The following is a 16,347-nucleotide window of genomic DNA, read 5'->3' as shown; positions in this document are numbered from 1 at the left end:
TTGGGCAAGCCCTCAATACCACCTAAATATAAGGCTTTGCAGCCCATAGGGCTTACACGAAAAAATGGCTTGCTACGCGCCTGGCAAACGCATGAGAATTGCAACACGGGCCTCTAACCACTGATTCTCCGTGACCTGGAGACACATGTGACTGAGCGTATGTTGGGACGTCGTCTGTCATACAGACCCTGAAGCAAATATATCCAAGCCCACGCAAGTCTACAAAATGTGGCAAGTCTAGATTTCCACAGCTTCAGGAGAAAGTCTCAGGGCTCCTTTTCATTATATTATATATTTTTTTTTACTATGAACTTATTTTCTGTAAAATATGTTCATATCAGGGACTAGTTGTTGATCTAGTTCTGACGGGTAGAAGACAAAAGACAAAATGGATACTAGTGCTGTTACATTTTATTATACACATGCATTCGTCCTTGTCTCGGTATAAATGTATATTTCGACCAAATATACCTATCGGAGGATATCGAAATCTAGGTTAAGCTATTTGAATCATATTTACAATTAAAAGACCCAAACAATGGTTTGTTGTCCAAATGTTTGGTTTTCCATAGTCACAGAACGAAAGTTTTTCCCCTTCCGTCTCTAGGAAAACTCACTGCAGGGTTGAGTTATGGAGTGCCATACCAAACACCCACAGCTGGCGGGACCAACATCTCCAGTAACATTTACATCTGCCAACGCTTAATTCGCAAGTGGTGAGGCAATAAGCTAATGAGGCTAAGGGTCCTGTACCATGTTTGTGAAATATCTATGATGCCTTATATGAAGTCTATCATCTAAGCAAGTCTAGCTATGTATAGCGTTAAGTCACTGCTTGAAGAAAGGCTCCTTTAGAATTTTATTTGGTAAATACATGTATTAGTATTTCCATCATATTGGAAAATACATCGACTAACGCTTAGTGTCTGAATATATATAATTTTGATAGTAACAAACAAACCCATTTAAATTGAAAAGGAGACCCAGGGAGACACGAGATTCAGTCCGGCTAGCCATGGCAGTTAGCTATAGATATGTTTACTTTGTAACCCGACCCCCAAAGTGAGTTAGGTTTCTTGGTGATGTTAACAGACCCTGGACCTGAGGAGATCTAGACTTGCTTCATTTAAGGCATTAGCATTGCATAGAGGGCTTGGCAGTAGGGGAAATAATGTGGTTCAGGGACTGTGAGACAGACTAAGCAGTAAGGAAAATAATGTGGTTCAGGGACTGTGAGACAGACTATAAAATGCATTGCAACCTACACTTCATTGTGACTATGATTAAGGCATCATTTTAAAACACAAGGGTTATTTCCTTTGCGTTAACTGACAGGCTTTCGGTGTCAAATTATTTGGAACTCCAGCCAAACGTGTTGTTATGCTGTCTGGAAATATGGCCTTTTTGTAATGCTTTGGTTGCACATAATGATAAGTGATTGTTGTACATATGATGTTTTTGAAGAATAATCTCAGCTGACTAATACTTTGCAGGTGTTTCCCCCCACTCTTTCCATACCCGTAAAAGTTAATTTTCCATATATATGTCTGTAAGAGAATACTGTAAAGTAATGGGATGGCTGAATTTGGCAACCTGAGGTAGTGACCACAGCACTTCCTGCACCTGTAGCCCCAATATAGATGTTGTTAATCTGTGAATCTTCCAAATAACTTCGTCTCTTTTTTTCAATTGAAATAAAGATCTTTGCATTGTATTTTCAGTCTTAATGTGCCTATGTCGGAAATCAAACACCGGTTTTTAACCTGACAGGCGAACGCTTTAGCCACGAGCGTACCCCATCATTCCTTGATACTGTTAAAGAATATACATTGGTACATTTATTATACATTCAAGATTGAACCCAGTTTTGTCACCATATATCCTTCAGTTTTTATGTTAGTGACATGATCTGTACACTGATAATTTAAAAAGTGGAATATAAATAATGATTGTTTGCGATCTTTATCCAATTTAGTTTTCCATTTATCTAGTCATTTTCAGTTTCTATTTCCTGGAAATTCTGTACGAAGGTACTTTTAAAAGTTTCACCCAATAACAGTAAAGCATACAGATAATACGTTTCGTAACTTTGATAGATTAATAAGTACACATTATATTCCATGATATTGAGATACCAAAACGATTAACATAATTATATTATGTATAACAAATTAGATAGCAAAAAGCAAAAGTAAAAAAGACAACGCAACATAATGCTGTCAGGTAGTAAGTTTTCAATAATTCTCGAAACTGCTTAGTTATGAGCTAATTGCAATCACTACAATTTTCTTTAGTCTACCCAAGAGATGGAAACAAAATATGTCTACAGTATATTCCGTGTGGGTAACTGAAATTTGAGAAAACGTCCGTATGGGATAATACCTGTTATCCGAATCAAAAAGAGGTCATACCAAGTATGTGCATGTTCACACATTTACAACATTAATTTACACCGGGAATCATTAATACATTGTAATCATCTTTTATGAAAGTATAGATAATGAAATTTGTTCAGTTATGATCAGTCGGATAACTCATACAAGTGAGCACTAAAATTAGGGACCTACCGGTTCATGTCTGTGTGAACACATCTGTCTGTTTTTTTAATGTAATTAGCAGTGTCTCCTTGTATAGCATATATAAGAAGTGTACCTAAGGTCAGTTATTATTTAAACTGTTATGTAATTTCCATTACAAAAAGTATAAACGATATTACCTACTGGTTAGAAAGACTTATCAGTACCCTCACATCGACCCACCGCCACCACCCCACCCTAGGCCTACCCCATGCCACACCCTCTCACTCGCACACACACACACACACACACTCCCTAACATACATATCGCTCTGGCCCATAGACCCGATATTTGAACCTTTTAACAGACACCATGTGTATGTCAAGTAAGACACGCACGTTATTAGTGGTGCTCAGTCACGGGTATCACTTCACCATGTGTTTCTAATTATCTCAGTACATTATGGCGTGGTCGGACGCGCTAACGAACCCTATGTGACAGTTACATTACAGAACCATTGAAATACATGTTAAAGTAGTGCTAATCTTGTAACACTATATTTATCCATTTCCATCCATTTACGCATGTACTAAATATATGACAAACCTAACCCTGGTCATACGAGATTTCAAGGGTATTGAAATGCATGTCCTACAATCACAGCATTTACATATGTTACACATGTTAGGAAACACATGGAAACAATGGCCAGATTTACACACCTGTGAAATACATGTAAATGCAGAGTTGAATGTTCGTTTATTTTAACACCCCTTTAAACGTGTGTAAATCTGACGGCCAGATGATACGTAGATTTCAAACGTTGTTCATATGGCCGCCGGATGAAACGAGTATTTCCTGACGTTACTAAATTTGGCTAATAGTCATAATAACGTAATATAACTGTGTGTTGCTGGGAGCGGCTGTACACTACATTAAATCAATCATTCAACATACGTAACTGTACAATTGTGTTAATGTATTACACTTTTTCTTCTGATCAAATGATATCACATTATCCATCGTTGGTGTTTGTTCACAACGTCGTACGTCTTACGCCATTGATTAATTGATTTACTGGCCACGTGAAAATATTTGTACAAAATTGAGTGTTTGACGTAGCTTGCTGTTTTGCTGTTGCCTAGCAACTTCGTTGTGGCGCTAAACTTGTCATACAACCTTAAGTAGATTGATCAAAGCAGGGAAGTGATTGGAGATTGAATCATCAAATGATAAAACAATGACATTGTAAACACTGTCTGTTTTACGCTACATCACATTTACAAGTAGATCATTGACGGTACAAAGTTAATGAATGAATTCACTCGTGAAGATCCGGGTAAGAATTGCTCTTCAGCAACCCACACTTGTCATAACCCACGACAAGATGTTGATCACTGGATTTTCAGGTCCAAGTTCGATATTTACGGCAGGAATGTTGCTGAGTGCGGCATTAAACAACAAACAACCAAATAAATTATGAATAAATGCAACTAGAATAGCAATATAAGTAATATGAAGCATTTTTTAGTACCACCTACTTGAAATATTCGATGGGGAAGCCAGGTGAGTAGAAGGTCTTCACGTCCCGTGTTGCCGTTAATGTGAAGGAGCAGGGCGTTGCTCCTAAGGAAAACAAAAAAAATCAACTTTAAGGATATGTCTAATTATATTAACTCTACCGATGAATACACCTTATGTATTCATATCTTCGACTATTGCCAGTTTCATTCTCAGAGAGGTACACTAACTACGTAGTACACACTACCAGTTGTCAGACTTCCATTTTTCTGAAAGCCTGAGTGGGTTAGATTACTGACCTTGTGTGATAGCCATTAAGTGGGTTAAGTGTGAGTGTGTAAGTTGGAAGACACAAAAAAGTACAAAAATATGTACTTTACTTAGAAAGTGTAACCTCGAATGAAAATCATGGTTTATTATATATGCAGCAGTGTCTAAGGTATATAAGTATATTTAACAACTAGTGTTACAGTTACTGTGACAATAACCATTTGTTCATAATATGACTGTAATACTTGAATACTTAAATTTGTTGTATTTTATCAACTGTGTAGACAACAAGCCACAACAATAACGTATATGGTTCAAGAATTAAAATGAAGATCGTAAAAGTCGATTCTACACAATATTCGTCAAGGGTTGACCCTAAGCATACGTCAGTGATACATACGGCTTCCCTCGTAGTATCGGAACTGGAAGCCTCTTGTCTCCAGATTATCGTTGGATCGAAATTCAATGAATAGGTTCTGTCCAGTGGAGGCCAAGAACACTCCGCTGTCTCCGCATAACGTGTCAAGCTTAGTGGCAGTGTTCGAGTTACCTGCAGTACAAATTCTGTGGTAAATATGCAACTATGAATGATATTGCTTTCGAAACATAGCACATGGGAGCATAATATAGACAACTTTATAGATCACACTTTCTTAAATCCGTGAGTGCGAAATAAAGAAGTTGTGATCAATAATGGGTTTTTTCTATATTGTACTTTCCAACTTCTGAAATGCCACTCAAAGCGGAAACATGAAATCATAGAAGGAATTAAATCAAAACATACACCAATTGCTATAATTACCATACAAATATACTGGACAAAATAAGTTATGGATATTGGTATTTTTATGATTGATATTTCATCAGTGTGTCAATGAATAAATAGATCATTATTCATAATTTCAAAATTTATATATATCCCTAACTATGTTTGTCCAGTATATTTTATACCATGAACATTATGAAATAAGTAAATAATTAGTCAGTAACAATATTCAAATATTGAAGTAAAACATTATGATGTTGATCATTATGAGCGTTATAATTTTATGTTGTTTGTCGTCTTATGAAAATTCAAAACTAATAGTTTTTTAACTTTTTTTGTTAAAAAAACCCCGTTCCATACAATATTTTAACAAAGTGAAATCCGTCCAATAAACCTATTATCCTGATGTATATTTTGTGGTTGCATTTGATTTCACTGGCAACCTCAGTGTGTGCATTTTGTGCACGTTACTGTAAATCTTCATCATTAAGTCGGACAAATCACAAGAATGTGTAAATTTCGGGGTTCGTTGATTGTGCAGGGGACATCATGAAAGACAATATGTGTTAAGGATTTAAATATCCGGAAACAAATATGAGTCATGATTTCTCTATTACAGAAGATATTAGCCAAGCAAACATTGTACATGTGCCGAAGTTGTGCTTGTAGCCTAAATACATGTATACATTTGTACAGAGGTTCAAGTGCTGCAGGTTTTATGTCATATAAATATAACATGTCTTTTTATCAACCTTACTGTACACAACCATTTTCCCAATAATTTTGTTTTATGTACCCACCACATAGAATAATGAAAACGTCATTATTTACATTTCGAAATCAAATGAAGGTATTCAACGGTATTTGAGGAATGCTAAGAAATAGTTGATTTATGTGTTCAATTTCGTTTGTCAGTTTGTCAATTGAGAGAATAGACATCTAATATTGATATGTATGTGTGAATCAATCGACAGCTTTATACGGTTTGTGAATAATCAAGTCTGGATCAGACAATGCAGTGTCGATATTGTGGTCCACACCGCCTGTGTGGACCCGCTGTGTGGACCGCTATCGTCCACGTCACCGAGCCCGACACCATTCGGTCACCTCTTACTAGGTTCAAACTCGGGGTCCCATGCAGATCTTACCGTCATATATGCTGACTGAATCATCCACACAATTAGTTGAGGGCTGAATCATCAAGTCCACTATCTCTAGAAGTACATTCTTGGAAGGATCCAATGCTTGAATAGTCCACGAACATGTTTGTGAACTGAAACCATTTCAATGGCCGTCAGATTTACACACGTTTAAAGGGGTGTTAAAATAAACGAACATTCAACTCTGCATTTACATGTATTTCACAGGTGTGTAAATCTGGCCATTGTTTCCATGTGTTTCCTAACTTGTGTAACATATGTAAATGCTGTGATTGTAGGACATGCATTTCAATACCCTTCAATACTCTTGTATGACCAGGGTTAGGTTTGTCATATATTTAGTACATGCGTAAATGGTTGGAAATGGATAAATATAGTGTTACAAGATTAGCACTACTTTAACATGTATTTCAATGGTTCTGTAATGTAACTGTCACATAGGGTTCGTTAGCGCGTCCGACCACGCCATAATGTACTGAGATAATTAGAAACACATGGTGAAGTGATACCCATGACTGAGCACCACTAATAACGTGCGTGCCTTTCTTGACATATACATGGTGTCTGTTTTACAGGTTCAAATATCGGGTCTATGGGCCAGAGCGATATGTATGTTAGGGAGTGTGTGTGTGTGTGCGAGTGAGAGGGTGTGGCATGGGGTAGGCCTAGGGTGGGGTGGTGGCGGTGGGTCGGTGTGAGGGTACTGATAAGTCTTTCTGACCAGTAGGTAATATCGTTTATACTTTTTGTAATGGAAATTACATAACAGTTTAAATAACTGACCTTAGGTACACTTCTTATATATGCTATACTAGGAGACACTGCTAATTACAATAAAAAAACAGACAGATGTGTTCACACAGACATGAACCGGTAGGTCCCTAATTTTAGAGCTTACTTGTATGAGTTATCCGACTGATCATAACTGAACAAATTTCATTATCTATACTTTCATAACAGATGATTACAATGTATTAATGATTCCCGGTGTAAATTACTGTTGTAAATGTGTGAACATGCACATACTTGGTATGACCTCTTTTTGATTCGGATAACAGGTATTATTCCATACGGACGTTTTCTCAAATTTCAGTTACCCGACAGAATATACTGTAGACATATTTTGTTTCCATCTCTTGGGTAGACTAAAGAAAATTGTAGTGATTGCAATTAGCTCATAATTTTCATAATAGACCTATTTTGTTTCCATCTCTTTGGTAGACTATAGAAAATTTTAGTGATTGCAATTAGCTCATAACTAAGCAGTTTCGATAATTATTGAAAGCTTACTACCTGACAGCATTATGTTGCTCATGCGTTTTCTTTCTTGCTTTTGCTTATTGCTGTCTAATTTGTTATACATTATATAATTATGTTAATCATTTTGGTATCTCAATATCATGGAATATAATGTGTACTTATTAATCTATCAAAGTACCGAAACGTATTATCTGTATGCTTTACTGTTATTGGGTGAAACTGTTAAAAGTACCTTCGTACAGAATTTCGAGGAAATAGAAACTGAAAATTACTAGATCAGTGGAAAACTAAATTGGATAAAGATCGCAAACAATCATTATTTATATTCCACTTTTTAAATTATCAGTGTACAGATCATGTCACTAACATAAAAACTGAAGGATATATGGTGACAAAACTGGGTTCAATCTTGAATATATAATAAATGTACCAATGTATATTCTTTAACAGTATCAAGGAATGATGGGGTACGCTCGTGGTTAAAGCGTTCGCCTGTCAGGTCAAAAACCGGTGTTTGATTTCTGACATAGGCACATTAAGACTGAAAATATATTATTTTGATAAAAGGCAAAGATCTTAATTTCAATTGAAAAAAAGAGACGAAGTAATTTGGAAGATTCACAGACTAACAACGTCTATATCGGGGCTACAGGTGCAGGAAGCATCTTCAATTATAAAATCACATTCCACAAACTTCAGATAAAGGTTTAAATGACAAGCATATTTATTGGTATCTTGCCAAGCTCTGTCCTCTCTCAATGCAGTATAACCAGAGTGCTGTGGTCACTACCTCAGGTGGCCAAATTCAGCCATCCCATTACTTTACAGTATTTTCTTACAGACATATATATGGAAAATTAACTTTTACGGGTATGGAAAGAGTGGGGGGAAACACCTGCAAAGTATTAGTCAGCTGAGATTATTCTTCAAAAACATCATATGTACAACAATCACTTATCATTATGTGCAACCAAAGCATTACAAAAAGGCCATATTTCCAGACAGCATAACACCACCTTGAACTGGAGTTCCAAATAATTTGACACCGAAAGCCTGTCAGTTAACGCAATGCCTTACTCATAGTCACAATGAAGTGTAGGTTGCAATGCATTTTATAGTCTGTCTCACAGTCCCTGAACCACATTATTTTCCTTACTGCTTAGTCTATCTCACAGTCCCTGAACCACATTATTTCCCCTACTGCCAAGCCCTCTCTGCAATGTTAAAGCCTTAAATGAAGCAAGTCTAGATCTCCTCAGGTCCAGGGTCTGTTAACATCTGCAAGAAACCTAACTCACTTTGGGGGTCGGGTTATAAAGTAAACATATCTATAGCTAACTGTCATGGCTAGCCGGACTGAATCTCGTGTCTCCCTGGGGCTCCTTTTCAATTTAAATGGGTTTGTTTGTTGCTAGCAAAATTATATATATTCAGACACTAAGCGTTAGTCGATGTATTTTCCAATATAATGAAAATACTAATACATGTATTTACCAAATAAAATTCTAAAGGAGCCTTTCTTCAAGCAGTGACTTAACGCTATACATAGCTAGACTTGCTTAGATGATAGACTTCATATAGGGCATCATAGATATTTCACAAACATGGTACAGGACCCTTAGCCTCATTAGCTTATTGCCTCACCACTTGCGAATTAAGCGTTGGCAGATGTAAATGTTACTGGAGTTGTTGGTCCCGCCAGCTGTGGGTGTTTGGTATGGCACTCCATAACTCAACCCTGCAGTGAGTTTTCCTAGAGACGGAAGGGGAAAAACTTTCGTTCTGTGACTATGGAAAACCAAAAATTTGGACAACAAACCATTGTTTGGGTCTTTTAATTGTAAATATGATTCAAATAGCTTAACCTAGATTTCGATATCCTCCGATAGGTACATTTGGTGGAAAATATACATTTATACCGAGACAAGGACGAATGCATATGTATAATAAAATGTAACAGCACTAGTATCCATTTTGTCTTTTGTCTTCTACCCGTCAGAACTAGATTAACAACTAGTCCCTGATATGAACATATTTTACAGAAAATAAGTTCATAGTAAAAAAAAATATATAATATAATGAAAAGAAGCCCTGAGACTTTCTCCTGAAGCTGTGGAAATCTAGACTTGCCACATTTTGTAGACTTGCGTGGGCTTGGATATATTTGCTTCAGGGTCTGTATGACAGACGACGTCCCAACATACGCTCAGTCACATGTGTCTCCAGGTCACGGAGAATCAGTGGTTAGAGGCCCGTGTTGCAATTCTCATGCGTTTGCCAGGCGCGTAGCAAGCCATTTTTTCGTGTAAGCCCTATGGGCTGCAAAGCCTTATATTTAGGTGGTATTGAGGGCTTGCCCAACTTTCATTTTTTATGAGACCTGAAGACTTATCGTTTGACGTTTGATGATTTCAATAGCTTCAAAATATTGTGGAAAGACTTCCGCCTGGATCCCCTCTTAAATTTCATTCTAGTCAAATCATATCACCTGAATATATACTGTATATATTCCTCATCTGATCAAAATGAGTTTTAACGTGATTTGTTTACTGTATCTGAACATACTGAAAGACATATTCTACTTCTAAAAATGCCACTCAAAGAAAGTTTCCTCATCGTTAAAATTAAGGGGAATACGGACGAAAGTGTTACCGATACAATACCATACATCGAGTATTTGGTGTTGTTTCTAAAATAATGGATAAACAAATGAAAAATAAACAACTGCATTTCAGTGATGATTCACATATAATCATAACTGTAACAAAACACCCTCATACATGTCGATGGAAAAACAATCACCACTGAAAGTTATGATATGAAGAATAACCTGTTTACTGTACATGGTAATGCTTTAATCAAAGAATATTGTAGACAGTATGATTCATAGAGGGATTTCCACTTTTTAAATGGAACGTGTTTGTAGGTATTTCTGGCAAGAATTAGAAGAAAAAATATTTTTTAGCAAAGATCATGTGTAAGCTCGAGCTGTTTTTTATAATGGTAGCCACGCCCCTGTTTGCATGTGTTGTTGACGCGGCATGGACATCACTATTTGATTATGATTCACAAACACATGCCCATGATATGGTCGGAATCGTGCCAAGGATTAGCAGATATTTATCACGAAAACAGGTTTTATGTAGGTAGCTTGATCCTCGCTTTTACAAAGGCCTATAGGTTCGATCGCAATACATTTCGTTTTACAGCTTCTCTTTTCTTAACATGCTCACGTCCAAACTTATTTAAATTCTAATCGCAGATTAAAGAATAACACAATAAATAGTATCCCAAATTATCGTTACCATAACAACCCTGTGATATTTCACCTTATGTAAGAGAGTAATGCAGATGATACTGTCGGCCATAAAATTTGATAAGTTGCTTCATCGCTATCAATGAACACTGGGTATCTATATAGAGAATACTACACGAGGTGTCATTACGTACGAATTATACGAAACGAGTGTCCTTCCTATGGTATCTGACCGAGCGAAAGCGAGGTCAGATAACATAGGAAGGTCACGAGTTTCGTATAATTCGTATGTAATGTGACCGAGTGTGGTATTTTATTTATTACCCACGTCTTACATGCATTAAATTGACAAAATAGTGTATTTTTGTTAATATTTTGGTTTCAAACTGAAACCGGTTTCATAAAGAGGTTGCGGAAGAGTTTTGTACTGTAGTGCAATATTTGCATGACGTCACACTGTAATGACGTCACTGCCTTGGTAACCGACGTCACGATTCATGTCAGTTGTCATCGCCTCGTACAGCCTCCTACAGTAAACTACTCCGTAGCACCCCGTTTCTTGGTTTGCAGTTGCTACATTCGGCTAACATCACTGGTGGAAACATTGCATTTACGTTTTTTCGACGGATATAATGTCTCAGTTCGACTCACAATTAAACAGCGACACGGCAACGTTCGCGATGTTTACATTCCCACAATGCATTTAAGTTGTAGAATGAATGAATTCACGTGTTTGTTATGAATGAAAAAAATAGTTACGTCAGAATGTGACCTAATTGAGAGGTCATCGGCTATCCAATCAAATCGTTAGAATCTCAGGTCAAGTCGTTACGACACAGGTAAACGCAATACGACACTCGTGTGACGTACGAGATAAGTATGCAACTACCCATACGTTGACCACGTGGGTAATAAACAATTATATGTGTGATCAAAGGCCATATGATAGATTATGTGGTCTCTAGTGTGATGGAGGAGAACTTGCGTCGCTAGTTTTCTCGATAATCTGAACACAAGTATGTAGCGTGAAACCGGCAGATACCTATAGAAGAAAGTGTTTGCCCTACCTGTAACAACGATGTCCCGTGTCTATAAAAGGGATATAATGTGGGGATTATAGGGAAATAGGAAATTGTATCAGACATAATTTTGTCGTTTACTAGTATACGAATTTGGAAATACGAAATGTCCATATTTTATGTCGGCCATACAATGCTTGTGACCTGACTTTTCTGAGGATAGATCACAATTTATGGAAGAACAACTTCTTTATTACAGTGAGAGCGACGTTTCAGTGTAGGTTTTAACGCCGTTGTGAAGGAAGCAAATGCCTCTCAAAGAAGTTACTTCTTTTTTCTGGTTGAACACTTACAGCGTATAATCATGTTAGAACCAGTATGGTTTGAGAAACACTGCTATTAACCGTTTTTGTGTTTCGAAGAAGGCGTTCTTTGTTGAGACCATTGTAATTTGTGAATTTACGATAACGTCTTCTTTTCTTCGCACCGCGTACTCTTACTCGAAAAATCTCAATGTCCACGCAAACAAATTCGTATCCGTTATTTCCTCATCTTATGCAGCTGCTCAAAATTGTCCTATTATAACTACAGGTAAGTCGGTCAGTGTTTGATCAGTTTTGTAAAGGCGACAACGCGTCAATGCGACATGTCCCTGAACGGATTCCATAGTTAGTCACAAAAATACTCACGGTTCATATTTGATAGGATACCCTTCCGAGGTAAGAAGCTTCTTTTCAGGCGTAGCACTTAGCGTCCCACACGGTGTCGCTGTTATGTAAATACAAAATATGATGAAATTATAGTATGAAATTTGATGGATGTCGACATCTGTAAAATTTCAGCTGATGAAGTGGTAGGAATATACTTTGAAACGTTGTGTTCTTCATATTACCTATAAAATTTCAGCTGATGAAGTGGTAGGAATACACTTTGAAACGTTGTGTTCTTCATATTACCTATAACATTTCAGCTGATGAAGGGGTAGGAATATACTTTGAAACGTTGTGTTCTTCATATTATCTATAAAATTTCAGCTGATGAAGGGGTAGGAATATACTTTGAAACGTTGTGTTCTTCATATTATCTATAAAATTTCAACTGATGAAGGGGTAGGAATATACAGACGTTGACATCCATAAAATCTCCCAATTTATGTGGATTAATTCAAAATGACATTCAATGAGATTAAGATGAAAATACTAAAATAAATGTGAACATAACACATTCATTTACATAGTGAGGGTCCACGCAAAGTTGATCATTTGGAAATGCGGCAGTTTTAGTTGTAAGTACAGCAAAAATGTTGTTACGTCTTGATGGACATAGTGCACCTCGGGGCACAAATCAGTTTGGTTTGAAAAACTGATTTGCCACCAGAAGCCATTTTACAAAACAACAACAGATCATGTAAGCACATTTTGCCAAAGATATTATTGTTACCTTTTTCATTATTTGTGTCAATATAACGAAACAGAATCAGAGCTCCAGAACAAGTCTAAGGTTCTGTAATACTATATATTTCTAAAATAATTGTTTCGGAAAACCCAGGAAAAAATGTTATGTTCGGTTACGTTACATACTTCCTGAGCGTTAAGATATTTATAGTGGTGATTCTGCGGAAGTACAAAAAGCATTTATTTTAGTATTCACTAGTTCTCCATTAATTACGAATAGCCGTATATAGGAACCGGGCACTTGGTTCTTTGATGGGACAGGAGGAATGTTTTCAATGTATGATACATTCGTTTCAGTTAAACACGAGGCAAATGATATTTTGGCTAAGGTTACACAACACCAAATCTATTCTATTGGCATGTTTGGTGTCCTGGGGACAAGTGTATCGGGAAGAAATGAAAATTGTTTTCTACCTCTTGGGAAAGAAAACTAAGTTTTGAAGTACAGACCGAAAACAAATCATGTCCTTAACACGTTCCTTTTACAACTATTGACTACAAATGACCCAACTTGATTCTGATAAATAAAACAGACGTTTTCAGATCCACTGTATACCCAGTGTATATCCTTTTGTAAGACTATCCCCAATCGTTCTTAATACTTAGACATAATATTTGCTTAATATTTATTAATGCTTTAAATTATTTGATATAAACAGGCACCTTTATGGCAAAAATGTATTGGCACGCATCGATGTTTTAAATTGGTAAGCACAGTAAAAATGAATTTTCACGTATAGTTTTCCTTGTTACCTCAAAACCTGCATTACCTCATATGTACAATCATTTCCATTTCTATAACAAATAAATTCGAAGAATACCCATATCTATAATCAATGAATAGCTGCTAAAAGATTTCATAAATTATTTTAAGACAATATCCACAAATGTTCGTTTATCATACTTGATTTCCTGTAAAAAGGTGTTGTTAAAACAAATTGTTTGGCATCCTAGCAACTGCATGTTTTTGTGCAATTAAAACACCATCTTGCAAAAAATAATTTCTGATCCTTTACCTCTGTCCTCATCGCTAATATGTATACTGAGAGGCACTGCTTTAAATGTAATGCTTATTCGTGTCATAGACTGCCCATTTGTTCGTTTGTTGTTGTTTGTTTTTAAAGAATGAACATATATTCTGAAGGCAATTAGCTTGAAATCATGATACATGCATGCAAAATAACACTTCAGGGTTTTCTTTAAGATGTTGATTAGAAGAAAGATATGCTGCATCCACCGGTTTGTGTAGTGCTTTTGGTATCCTGCTGAGGATGTAGGATGGACGTAGCTGTACGTGATACATCTTTTAAAGACGGTCACGCCCACGCCTCCGCCAGCTGACCCACATGGCCCAGAGACTCGCTTTTCGTGTGTCGAAGGGAGTACATCAAATTAACCCTGTATTGAACGAAGGAAGAGGCCATTGCATACCGGTAACTAGTTGTCCAGGTTGTCCAGATAACTAACATAAAGATAAGCTCACCTGACGTTACTGAAAGGTTGAGAGAAGCCAATACGCAGGTGAATACGAATCTCCAGTAAACTCGGTCCATGTTGTCAGGTGTGAGTCCGGCTATATTCTGTATTGTGTGGACTGTGAGTGTGCTTTTTAGACTCTTATGCAATCCACTCTGTAAACAGTGAGTCTCGTTACTATAAGCCCAATAGGGGCCCTTCCTCAAACACTTCAGTGTTCAGTGTGTATCTGTGCACCAGTCCCGTGTTGGAATATGGGTCAGGCTTGTTCGTAATACGTTCATGTGGGCGGGGCTTAATTAACATAATATTGTGTCGTTCTTATTCAATGCACTGTGCATTTGTATGGATTGTTTTCCCACGTCAGACAGCGTCTCCGAGACAACGTTTTACACTGTACACGATATAAGCTGGGAATCCTCTACAGCAAATCAGGGAGTCATACATATAATATCACTATGCCCTGTGTGTTTACATGATATAAATCATATAATTTTAACCGAATATTGTCCGGAGTATTTTACTAATGATTTATTTTCATCTATTTGAGGAGTTCATTACAAGGAACGCACAAAGCAATCCATGTCAACCTGGAATACTGCACTAAAAGTGTCACTTGAATGTCTTGAATTTCGCAATCTGTATCGAGTGACACTCGCGCCCACATATCGCATAACATCTCCCAACACAACCTCGTTGTCGTGACTTAACAATGCAGCTCGGGGTCTACCGCTGTGGTAGGGCACACTCCCCCGCGAATGCCTTTATTTCAGTCATCAATTCATAAAATGTTTGCCTTTCATGGCCCTGTGGAATCTGTCTTGTGGTTAATCGACACTGGTTATTTTCACGTTTTATATACAATGGTACTTATATATATTGTCATAATTTAATCAAAAGACGAACTGATCTATTTCTATTGCATTCTGTCGATCTATCTCCATAACTCTTCAGAGCGATGCTGCGGTCTGTCTGTCTGAATAATAAAATCGCAAAACAGTAATCTATTATTTAGGATCATATATTTTTCCAAAAATAATGCTGTTGGCGTAAATCAGAATCACGAATGAAAATTAACTAGTCTTAAAACATCGTATAACATTTATCATTTGTCACTCGTCCTCAGTAAACCGGGACCATTGGGGTGTACAAATGTGAAAAAAAGTAAATGAAATCCGGTACGCGGTCATGTTTTCAGTTAGTGCCATATCTGAACTAATTTTCTGCCAAATATTCACTCTTAGGCACGACCAGAATTCTCACTGTGTGTCCACAAATATATGACCACCAATTCCGTGTTGTATTTTACGTTACAGTATCCCTATATGCTTAAGATCTCTTTATTCCAATTGAATTGCGTGATACGCTCAGGAGTTCGTATATCTGTACGCGAATTAATTTGCTTCAAATGTCATATATAAATAAATAGAGTAATTAACATTGTGAACTGCTTGTTTAGCTGTGTAATGATATCAGTAAACGATTTAACAGCAACACTGATAACAACTGGAAACATCAGTTGATAGTTTTCTGCCCGAGTGCAAAACTTTAAAGCTGGTCGATGACAAACAATCGACAATAGTACCAACATTTCTGTTGGTTGCTCAGGAAAATGATATTGTTTGTCTGTAACGTAAATCACTAATTT

General features: G+C 36.8%; 1 long non-coding RNA gene across 1 annotated transcript; it reads right to left on the bottom strand.

Moving 5' to 3' along the window:
• Positions 1 to 4,797: 4,797 nt before the first annotated feature.
• Positions 4,798 to 12,544, bottom strand: LOC124271934. Its single transcript, XR_006897182.1, has 3 exons — positions 12,459 to 12,544; positions 6,223 to 6,347; positions 4,798 to 4,858 (listed from the first exon to the last, which is right to left on the bottom strand). It is a non-coding gene; the product is annotated as an uncharacterized LOC124271934 (long non-coding RNA).
• Between the last annotated feature and the right edge of the window lie 3,803 nt (positions 12,545 to 16,347).

The sequence above is a fragment of the Haliotis rubra genome, unplaced genomic scaffold, assembly GCF_003918875.1.
Source record: "Haliotis rubra isolate DU_JTF1 unplaced genomic scaffold, ASM391887v1 Scf1644, whole genome shotgun sequence".
Taxonomy (NCBI): domain Eukaryota; kingdom Metazoa; phylum Mollusca; class Gastropoda; order Lepetellida; family Haliotidae; genus Haliotis; species Haliotis rubra.
The sequence above is the reverse complement of the archived record's forward strand: the minus strand, read 5'-3'. Positions and strand labels throughout refer to the sequence as shown.